The sequence below is a fragment of the Etheostoma spectabile genome, chromosome 20 (genome assembly GCF_008692095.1).
Source record: "Etheostoma spectabile isolate EspeVRDwgs_2016 chromosome 20, UIUC_Espe_1.0, whole genome shotgun sequence".
In the NCBI taxonomy this organism is placed as follows: domain Eukaryota; kingdom Metazoa; phylum Chordata; class Actinopteri; order Perciformes; family Percidae; genus Etheostoma; species Etheostoma spectabile.
The window spans coordinates 20,821,313-20,828,135 of record NC_045752.1 but is presented as its reverse complement, the minus strand read 5'-3'; the positions used below and the strand labels follow the sequence as shown (position 1 = coordinate 20,828,135).

At 41.8% G+C, this 6,823-nt stretch overlaps 2 long non-coding RNA genes across 2 annotated transcripts in view; one reads left to right on the top strand and one right to left on the bottom strand.

Moving 5' to 3' along the window:
• Positions 1–6,823, top strand: part of LOC116669868 (uncharacterized) — an 827,043-nt gene that overhangs the window by 602,590 nt on the left and 217,630 nt on the right. The gene's annotated exons all lie outside the window — the stretch shown is intronic.
• LOC116669866 (uncharacterized) overlaps positions 3,822–6,823 on the bottom strand; it is a 20,431-nt gene continuing 17,429 nt past the window's right edge. The window contains exon 3 of the long non-coding RNA XR_004326891.1: positions 3,822–3,908. This is a non-coding gene — a long non-coding RNA (uncharacterized LOC116669866). The remainder of the gene's footprint in view (positions 3,909–6,823) is intronic.

Here is a 6,823-nt window from a genome sequence, read left to right as displayed (position 1 = left end):
TGGGGGGAAGAGTGGGGGGTCTCTTCCTGAAGTCCACGATAATCTCCACAGTCTTGAGCGAGTTGAGCTCAAGGTTGTTCTGACTGCACCAGAGAGCCAGCTGATCCACCTCCCGGATGAGGCCGATGACGGTTGTGTTGTCAGCGAACTTCAGAAGTTTAACAGATGGGTCTCCTGAGGTGCAGTCATTGGTGAAGGCCTCCTCTTTTGACTGACACAGCTGCCTGAGTCTTGCTGTGAACCAGGGTTTTTGGTTGTTGTATGTGCAGAAGGTTTTTGTCGGCACACACACATCCTCACAAAAGCTGATGTAAGATGTCACAGTGTCAGTTAGTTCGTCCAGATCAGTGGCTGCAGCCTCAAAAACACTCCAATCAGTACAGTCAAAGCAGGCCTGTAAATCCAGCTTCGACTCGTTGGTCCTTCCATCCAGTCCCAGAACACAAAGGTTGTATTAAATTGATGAAGGGTGTTTAATTTTTAAATAAATAGTGTTCTTTTGTTTTCTTGCTTTAAACATGACTTAAAACTGTCATTGGCTGATTGTTGACAGTGGTAAACTGATGGTTGCTTTATAAATTCTGTTTACAGCAACAATGCCCTTTAAAAAAGGAGAAAAAAAAGGAATGTAGATGAGGAGGAGCAGTTGGCTTGTTAAATTATTCAGACTGAAACATACCGGCACCACATTTTACACACTTCATTTCCACTGAGTATTTTTGCGTGTGTATCTCGTGTTAAAGATAGAAGTCATAATTTGTGTTTCTGTACATTCTAAAGGTGCTATTTGTTTCAAAGTTATACTTCACTTTGAGTCTGAAACAATCAATTCCTGAATGCTGGAATGATTGATGGTATTATGTTTTCTGTTTTCTCCTTGATAGAGATGTGTTGTTGTGGTCAGCTTGGATTCATGACAGTTCCAACGCATCCCTACGTTTTCAAAGCAGAAGACATGCCTCGCTCTCACCTCTGGCCCTTTAATTGCAAAAGCTCTGATTGCTAACTGATCATCATGTTGTCCTCGGGTCAAATTGACCCGTTTTCCTATATTAATGTTTTTCACAACTACCCAATTGTACTTCGTACTGGTTTCCAACTAGTATTGAGTAAAAGTTGACATATTCCAAACTGTGATAATCCATCAACATCCATTCCTTTAATTTTAGTCTAAATAATTTCTCATTTCATTCAAACATTAGGTCTAATTTCCAATAAATGAGCTGCATTTACCAGGAATTCCCAAAAAAAATGTAAAACTAAAATTACTAAGTTAGTGTTACGTAGTGTTGAAAACATCAAAAGTGAAAAAAGTGTTGAAAAAAGGAACAAAAACAGAAGAAAAAGTTAAAAACATTGATTAAAAAGCGTCAACAAAAGTGTTGATTGTTGACGGGAAGACAACACGAGCGATAAAGGAAAAAGGCTCAAGGAATGGCAAGTCAGTGTACTTTTAACGCTTGAACAGAGAGCGCCATCTAGTGGGCTCATAAAATAAAGAAAATGGTTCATAAAGCTTCATTTGGCCATCACTATAAACAAGGTAAAGTGCCTGTATTTTAGCAGAATGAGTTCAGGGGTTCGGTACATGAGTAACAGGTTGTGGTCAAGCACCAGTGTTAGTGAACAATTGAGGAACAATACAATGTTGTATCGAATATGTGACAAACAAAAGATCTGCCTTTAAAAAAGGGACTATTAATCAGGTGAGGGATATCCTCTCCAGTAGAAGCTGCGGTAGTGTTGCATGGATCTTGTCCATATTAGGCAATTTCGTTTCAGTATCTGTTTTTATGGGTGTATGTAGCTGGGTCCTATTTCTTAGTGGTTGGGAAGTTGAAACATCTCACAGTAACCCAATTAAGCCGACCTCACAATCCAACATGGCTGCCCTGTGCACGAACAGCCATGAAAGTTGTAGCAACATAGTTTATTAGCACTTCTGTCTTATTTGTGTCATTAAAATCAGTCATGCACACAGTACTATCCAACTCACGGTATATCCGTGGAAATGTTGTTATGCTATTTTTATGCACAAAAAAACAGCGTTGTGTTTTGTTATCAACTGGTGTTGCTAACAATGGCTTACCTGTGTGTGTGTGTGTGTGTGTGTGTGTGTGTGTGTGTGTGTGTGTGTGTATATAGCAAACCCCACAGTGTAATGTGACTTGTTTTAATGGAACCCTGTTCTGACATGGGATATCTACCCACTATATTAAGAAGAGGGAGACATGTCCCCAGAAGTGGTAAAAAGATCCGTTTTAGGGGCTGAAAACATAACAAGAATTGTTTATTCTGGCTTCATCAGAAGGAACGAAAGAGAGAACACAACAGAAGGTGGGTAAAAGATGTGATTTATGTAGATTTAAACTTTAGAATTTCGGGGTTTAACAAGGTTGGATTATCTGACAGATTTGTTGTTGAGATTTATATGATTTACAAAAAGAAAATCCTAAAATATGTGTCATGATTTGAATATGCAGAAATTTCTGAACAATACAGGAGAATAATAGAGTACTTTCCTTTTACATGAATAAAGACATTTGCATACATTGTTGCATTGAATTCACCAGAATGCAGGAAATTGACGCCGTTGATGCATGTGTTTGACCTGTTTGATGCTAAAAAACGGAAAAGTACCCGTGACATAATGTGAGTCCCCCCTCCCCCAATGTTGGAACAAAACATGCACCCTTGGACCAGGCTGTATTGGGTACAGTGTTTTGGAACAGTGAAACCTATATTTTACCACTTGAGTGTATATCATTAATTTTGGCAATGATAAAATTGTGCTTACCAATGTACAGTAAGTGTAAACAGTTCAGCCAGTTTAATACAATTTTGGCTTAACATGTTCTTTACAAGAGTATTTGTCTTCCTCTCGCTAACATTGGACTGCAGTGTGTGTGTGTGTGTGTGTGTGTGTGTGTGTGTGTGTGTGTGTGTGTGTGTGTGTGTTGATGGAGGCTGATGTGTGTGGGATTCAGCCAGCATTATCTTTGATAACAGCTGATTTGTCTTAACACTTTGGCAGTGGTCTTCACATCATTGCACATGATTCCACAGCTCTCTGCACACCATGAAAATGCAAATGTGTCTCTGAAGCTCACGTCAACAACAATAAAGCTTTTTTTTTTTTTTTGCTTCTTAAATTAGGTGGTAGTCATGTAGTGTGTTTGGAACTGATAGACACCAACTCTGCCTTGTGTGAAAGTACGTCTTTGCTATTAATATTTCAATGTTTGTATGTGTGCTCTCTGTTGGGGAACTTAAAATGCACAATGATGTTGATATTCAAGGTTGGTATTTTTCTCTCTCTTTCTCTCTCTCTCTCTCTCCCCCTGTGTGTGTGTCTGTCTGTCTGTCCATCTCTCTCTCTCTCTCTCCATCTCTCTCCCTGTGTGTATGTCTGTCTGTCCTCCTCTCTCTCCCCCTCTCTCTCTCTCTCTCTCTCCCTGTGTGTGTGAGTGTCTGTCTGTCACTCTCTCTCTCTGTATGTGTGTCTGTCTGTCCGTCTCTCTCTCCCTCTTTCTCTCTCCCTCTCCCTGTGTGAGTGTCTGTCTGTCTGTCCGTCTCTCTCTCCGTGTGACTGATCGCGAGTCTCCCTGTAGACACAGCTGAGAAGTCAAGACAGCCAAAATCACCCAAAACCTGGGTCTTTTACTTTGAAATTTCTTTTTTTTTGTAAAGTAGCCAGCTGCACTGTGGCCTTCCTGTATGTGGTTACCTGCCTGTTTTGACACTTTTGCTAGCGACTTGCAGAAGAAATTGAGTAAGTGATTGCTGCAATGCGCGGGCTGCCCCCCCCCCGATTGCAGCAAGACGGATTGGATAACATGGGCGCCGAAATGAAAATAGCTCCGCTTCCCGGCTATTCGTGGCACCTCAGCGTGCGGTGTGTTTCTGGCCTCAGAAGGTCACCATAATCATCAGAAATCATCTTGTTTAACCAGAAATGGTCCGATTTTTGATTTTACAGCAGCCTGTCTGCGGTTATTAAGTTATCTTGCCCAAGTTGAGCGAATGACCAACTACCATCATCATCCTTGTGACCTCCTGGAAGCGAGGCAAGAATTTGATAGAAAGCTCCTCCAGATATGTGGATGTTGCCTGTTGGAAGCGGTCCAGTTTAGGAGGAAGAATATGTACTTTTCTCCTTCCCTAACCCCAACCTCTGTGTTTCGGTCTCTCTGCCAGAGCGTCCCTGGGGAAATTGAGGCCCTTTGCTGACACACCCCTCTCTCTCTCTCACACACACCTCCACTTTCTTTCTCTTTCTATATATCACTCTTGTCCATTTCTTTTCCTCCATCTATCTCCATGCCTTTCTTCCCTTAGTCTCAGGGGTGTTTGAGGCCACAGCAGCCGCTGTCGCATCAGAAGTCATCCAGTTTAACAGAATGACGAGCATCACAGGCTCAGGCTTGCTGGACCTGCCACACTACCAGACACAACACACACACACACACACACACACACACATGCACATGCACACATACACAGACAAAGAGACAAACAAAGATGTGATTTTTTCTTTTTCTCTTGCGTCAGCAACCCATCCTAAAGCCCAGTCGTCTGCACAATAAATATTGAATGCAATTGTTCTTCTTTTCTTTTGTCTCTATCATTTAATGTTTAACAGCAAGAACCTCCCTATTTGCAAATTTCACAAAATAAAAAATTGAAGTAAAAAAATAACCTGTACATAGACTGCCTCTATTAGAGTCAATGAACATGAATTGAATTCCCTGAACTTGCACTGCACCAAAAACGTTTTAACCCTAAGCCAGGGGAGCGGAGTTCAAGTGCCGTTCTTGTCCCGCGTGTTACTGAACTTGCTTTTCATGAAAAGGCAAACAAAAAAGCCATTGTCATGAAAAACAGTATATTATGCTTTGATTTTTAGTGACTTGTCATCATGAGAAACTGCGTTTTCACAAACCGTTCTCACTCCCAACTCCTGAAAACAAACGCTTGGTCAGTGTCTCTCAGTGTCAATTATTGACGCAAAAATTTTGCAAACATTTAGCGTATGTGTGGAAAACAACACTTTTTGTTTGTGTTCTTTGATTTTTGTCCTTTTGAGCCACTCTGTAGTTTGGGAAGTCGGGAAGCGATTAGATTACTCTCAGTAATCAGTTACCTTCGGGTCACAGCACATTATTTTGACCCAAAGTGGGAGCAACCCGTTCTCACTCTCAACTCATAAAATACTGATAGTTGGTCAGTGTCTCTCAGCTTTTGGATACCAACTTTAGCCAATTTTGACCCTGCAGCATCTGTATGGAACTTGTTCTTGTGCCGCGAGTCAATCAAAGGTGCTGTAAGCGATGTCACGCGTGTTTTAGGCTACAACATTTTTACAACAGCAAAGATCTGCTCACTATCTGCTAGCTGCCTGTCCCCAGAACACACTGTAAAACATCTCTTCACTATCTGCTAGCTGCCCGTCCCCAGAACACACTGGAAAACATCTCTTCATTATCTGCTAGCTGCCTGTCCCCAGAACACACTGTAAAACATCTCTTCACTATCTGCTAGCTGCCCGTCCCCAGAACACACTGAAAAACATCTCTTCATTATCTGCTAGCTGACTGTCCCCAGAACACACTGTAAAAATATCTCCTCGCTATCTGCTAGCTGCCTGTCCCCAGAACACACTGTAAAAATATCTCCTCGCTATCTGCTAGCTGACTGTCCCCAGAACACACTGTAAAAATATCTCCTCGCCATCTGCTAGCTGCCTGTCCCCAGAACACACTGTAAAAATATGGTTTCTGTAGACAGCCCAGAGTCTACAAACAGCAACAATAAAAATCTGTGCCCACCTGCACCACAAAACATACACTTCCAGTGTTCCAGCCAATAACCAATAAGAAGGATTTGGGGGTGGGGGTTGGGGGGTTTAGTGCGCGGAAGCACAGAAGGGAAGGGGAGGGGACGGGATGAGGAGGCTAGTCTCGTTTTGTTTGAAAATACTTTGAACGTCAATAACAAGTAACGTTACCCAACATCGCTTAGAGCACCTTTTTCACGCCAAACCGGTCGGGACCCATAGCGTCAAAAAGTGACGCCAAGAGTCTGAAGCAACTCACTGAGAAGCTGAAGGACACTGTTTGCATAAACACCAAAGGCACCTGACCAACCGTCAATATTGGACGAGTTGGTGAGTGAGAATGTGTTGATTGTCAATGGGATTCCTCTGGGAACAATGGATCCAATTTCTAAAAAGAGTGCCAAACTCTAAACCAAGAGTGAGCGAAATATATCTCACACCTGCTTTTTTATTTCTGTTCTAGGTGGAAAAAGTTTATGTAACAAACAACAACCAAAACACTGCACAAATGAATGATTGAGAGGAATAAAATGAAAGTATATTGACTTTTTTTAGGAGACTCTTTTTTATTTGTGCATCTTTTAGTTTCCCATGCACAGGTTTCCCAGCAGTGATCAAAACCACGCCATGATGTAATATGGGTTCACTGAGTGATGCAACAGCAGCTTAACTGATGAGCACGGTGATCATCTCTGTTGCAGCCCCCCCTTTGTGTGTTAGACAGCGGTGTGAAAGTAATGCAAAAAAAAAAGAATGAAGAAAATTTGGATTGTGAAACGAGGCACGCCTGGTTGGTTGTTGCGGGGGAACGCTTCGCACCGGGGTGCTGATCACCCTGTTGGGGTTGTGTTTAGAGCTGGTCAATATATTTATATTATATCAATATTGTTATATGAGACTACAGTCCCTGACAAAAGTCTTGTTCTATCTAATCTATTTTGTAGAAACACCTGCTATTAACCTGACTTTTAATTAATCAATTGGTGT